General features: G+C 44.2%; 1 non-coding gene across 1 annotated transcript; it reads left to right on the top strand.

The window, feature by feature from the left end:
* The first annotated feature begins 292 nt into the window (after positions 1-292).
* trnal-caa (transfer RNA leucine (anticodon CAA)) lies at positions 293-406 on the top strand. The gene is made up of 2 exons: positions 293-330; positions 372-406. It is a non-coding gene; the product is annotated as a tRNA-Leu (tRNA).
* Positions 407-3910: the final 3504 nt, after the last annotated feature.

Raw genomic sequence — 3910 nt, forward strand, 5'->3', positions numbered from 1 at the left:
GTCTATAAACGTTTATTTCTCTGCTTCCCTAAATGTAAAATTATTGAGTCTTCCAAGCGTTCTCATCCATCTCAGCAAACATCCTTCACAGATTCTTGCCGAGACGCGTCTCACGAGTCTTCGATTTGGAATTGTTTTACAGCTTCACTTTCCACAGAAGTTGCCTAACCTGAGAAAATTGTAACACTCTCGCTTTCATTTCCGATTGGCAGGTCGATATGCGTGATTGTGTGTATATAACTTTGCTTACAAGTCAGGCATTCTTTCCGTTCTCAAACACACATCAAAAGTTGTCAGGATGGCCGAGTGGTCTAAGGCGCCAGACTCAAGGAATGAAAGTCCTTCCACCAAACGGGAGTGTTCTGGTCTCCATCTGGGGTCGTGGGTTCGAATCCCACTCCTGACATAATTTGTCTTTAAGTATTCAATCGAGGCGACGTTATTTCTGCAAACAAACCTTGGGTTGTTTGAGGTGGATTAGAAAAACTGTTGGAGGATAAGATTATGTTCTTGACACTGTTCATCGCATTACAATAGATCACTCGACACCGAACTGTGGGTAAATGATTTATTCAGAAACAATTTCACGGTGAAGGATCTCGTCCCGAAACGCCGACTGCTTACGTCTGTCCATAGATGCAGCCTGGTCTGCTGAGCTCCTCCTGGCATACTCAGCTGATCAATATAGTTTCTAAAGTGAAATGATTGGTCGTCGGAATATTCAATGGATGGGCATGTAGTGTACACTATCACCTTTTGATCAAAAGTCCGGTGTCGGATGGGTAGTAACTGTTCTTGAACGTGGTGGTGTGAGTCCTGAGGCTCTTGTACCATCTACCCAATGGCAGCAGCGAAAAAGGAGCATGGCAGGATGGTGACGACCTCTGACGGTGGATGCTGTTTTTCTATGACAGCGTTTTACGTGGATGTGCCTAATGTTTGGCAGAGCTTTTCCCGTGATGGACTGGGCAGAATTCAATAAACTTTTTAAAGATTTTCCTTCAAAGGTACGGTATTTCCGTACCACGTCTCAATGCAGACAGACAATATACTCTCTACGAAACATCTATAGAAGCTCATCAAGGTTTTTGTTCTCACGCTGAATCTCCGCAGTCTCCTAAGAAAGCAGAGGAAATCGTAATGTCAACAAATTAAAGATACAGACGCGCCCCGCCTCTGATCGTCCAAGGAGAACTGGCTCAAGAACCTCAGGTTTTCCCTCTGCTGAAGACAACAATGGTTTTGCCGACATAAAGTTATGGGGTGTTGGCAAATCGTGTTTATAACATCCCCTCTTAGTTGAAATGTATGCCCTAAGAGAGGATCGTTTAAAGACTTGTAAACCCTGGAATGGAGATAACTTTTGCATGCACTACCAATATCTATGCCTGAAAATCTAAGAAACGACTGTCGGATTGCCCCTCACCTCCGATGCTCCAGAGAAAAAGAACAAGTTTGACTAAACTCTCGTTATTGCACAAACAGTCTATTTCAGGTCGCATCTTGGTGATGCTCTTCCGCACACTCTCCGAATCCTCGTCATCCTTTCTCTGGAGGATGGCCTGAACGGGGTGCAGCACAATTCCAGTGTTGTGATGCTGTACGCTCTGATTCCGCACATGTTCGGCAACCTGAGAAAATGCATCACGTCCATGTTCATTTAAAATCCCAGGATATAGAGTGTGTTTGTATGTATACCCTCTCATCAAAGCAGTCATTCAGACTATTCCAAAATTCAGCTGTTTATCTGGCATGTGGAGAGAGTACTGCAGAGCGGTCAGGGTGGCCGAGTGGTCTAAGGCGCCATACTTAAAGCGAGTAAGTCGCATCCTAGTAAACGTGAGTGTTCTGATCTCCAACCGGAGGCGTGGGTTCGAATCCCACTCACGACAAATACTCTGTTTTCCATGTGCTGTTTTTTTATAATGTAATCACTGTAATTTTACTGCAGCGATCAAAGCGTGGTATGTTTGGGAGTATGAGAAAGACACAATTAACATAAAGATTTTGTTTTAGTCACAACAGAGAGCAGAACAGGTTACATGGGATTCGGGCTGCGGTGTTTGATGAGAAAGAGGCCTCGGTGAGGAGTGTCTGCATCACCTTCTCATTCAGACACGTTGCTGGTCTCTGTATTGAAAAGGCATTTTACATCGTCGTTCTCAAACGTACATCTGCCGCGGAGCTCAGTAACGTGTGCTTAACACCTTTCTGGATTTGGGAATATCGGATTGATCATTCCGGACTGGATTATATACACTTTGCATTGTTTAACAGGCCACTTTTCCTTGTTTTGCAATGCAGATACTTTAAGTCGTACAGCATGGAAAATAGCCTTCGGCCCAATTGGTGCAAAGTTCAAAGCCGAAAGTAAATTTTGCATCACAGCATATCTGTATGCATATATCACCATTTGCAGCAATGAGATTGACATTCCTGCGGGCATCCGAGAAACACAATAAAATCCATGAAGGACCGCACTAACAGGACGGTCAAAACACTCAACGAGTACAACACAGCAATCTGTGCAAAGTCAAGTGAGAGAATAATGGTGATAGCAATATTAATTGTTATTTTACGCAATAATCCAGGGCGACTATGAAGCTCACTGGAGTTTGTTTAGATTTAACCTCTCTCAGAGACAACCAGATGAATTACACATTGACAGAGGATCGAATATGCACGATTTGGAATTATTCATGTAAAGCTGAAACACAATAGATAGTAAATATGATTTCAAAAGCTATAAGAACACAATCTGGACAAAATAAGCGTGTTAGATTAAACATAAAGAGAGTTGCAATTGAGGTAGCGTAATATATAACGGAACTGCAGGATACAGTACAGCTGATGGATGAATACTCTTATTTTATGTGTTAATGATTTGGATGCTGGAATTGATGATCATACGGACAGGTTTGTGGTCCAGATGATGATAGGAGGAGGTGCAGGAAATCTGGAGGAAGTAGAAAGTCTACAAAAGGACAGAGGAAGATGAGGAGAATGGGCAAAGAAGTGGCAGACATAAAACACTGCCACAAAATGTATGGTGCTGCACTTGAGCAGAAGAAATAAAATGGAAGGCTATTTTCTAATCGCAGAGAAAATTGGAAAATCTGAGGTGCAAAAGGACTCAACGTTGTTCGTCCAGCATTCCCTGAGGTGAATATGCAGGTTGCGATAGTGGTGAGGAAGGCCAATGCGATGTTCGCGATCATTTCCAGAGGAATGGAGTATGGATGCAGCGATGGAATTTTCAGGTTTTAAAATGCACTGTTGAGGCCTTACCTCGAGTATTGTGAGCAGTTTGGAGCCCCTTGTCTGAGACAGGTTGTGCTGTCACTGGAGACGGTTCAGAGGTGGTTTAGAAAATTATTCCAGGGTTGAAAGCTTTGTCATGCATGTGACGGTTCTGGGTCTCTACTCAGGGGAATTCAGGAGAGTGAGTGGTTCGCGCATCAAATCACCCCTTGGAGAGTCTCTATCACTCGTGTCACCCAGCTGACTACTGGACCGTCTCTCCCGGTGTCTGTCACTTGTGTCTCCCGGCGGCTTAGGCGCTCCTGCTCCATGACAAAACTTAGCTTCCCTCTGTTTTATCAGCTGCGGATGAATGTCAGGAACCCCCGCTGGAACCAATCAGCGAGACCTCTCTCGGAAATAGATGCCCTCGGTTCCTCTAATACTGTGGCAAGTACTCTTGGAGAAATCAAACTCAGAACTGCAAGTGGAAAAGGCGTCTTCACGTTCCAACACGTTATCAGTTAATCTCCATTTCCCTTCCTCGAACATTTCAGCAAATCTAGGTTTTCCGGTCGCTCGAGCTGCTCCCAGAATGTAACATGACAGGTTTCGACGGGATGCACCTCACAGTTCCTCCTTTCCGCTCATAATCCTACTTAGCAGGAAC

The sequence above is a fragment of the Hypanus sabinus genome, unplaced genomic scaffold (assembly GCF_030144855.1).
Source record: "Hypanus sabinus isolate sHypSab1 unplaced genomic scaffold, sHypSab1.hap1 scaffold_105, whole genome shotgun sequence".
Lineage (NCBI taxonomy): Eukaryota > Metazoa > Chordata > Chondrichthyes > Myliobatiformes > Dasyatidae > Hypanus > Hypanus sabinus.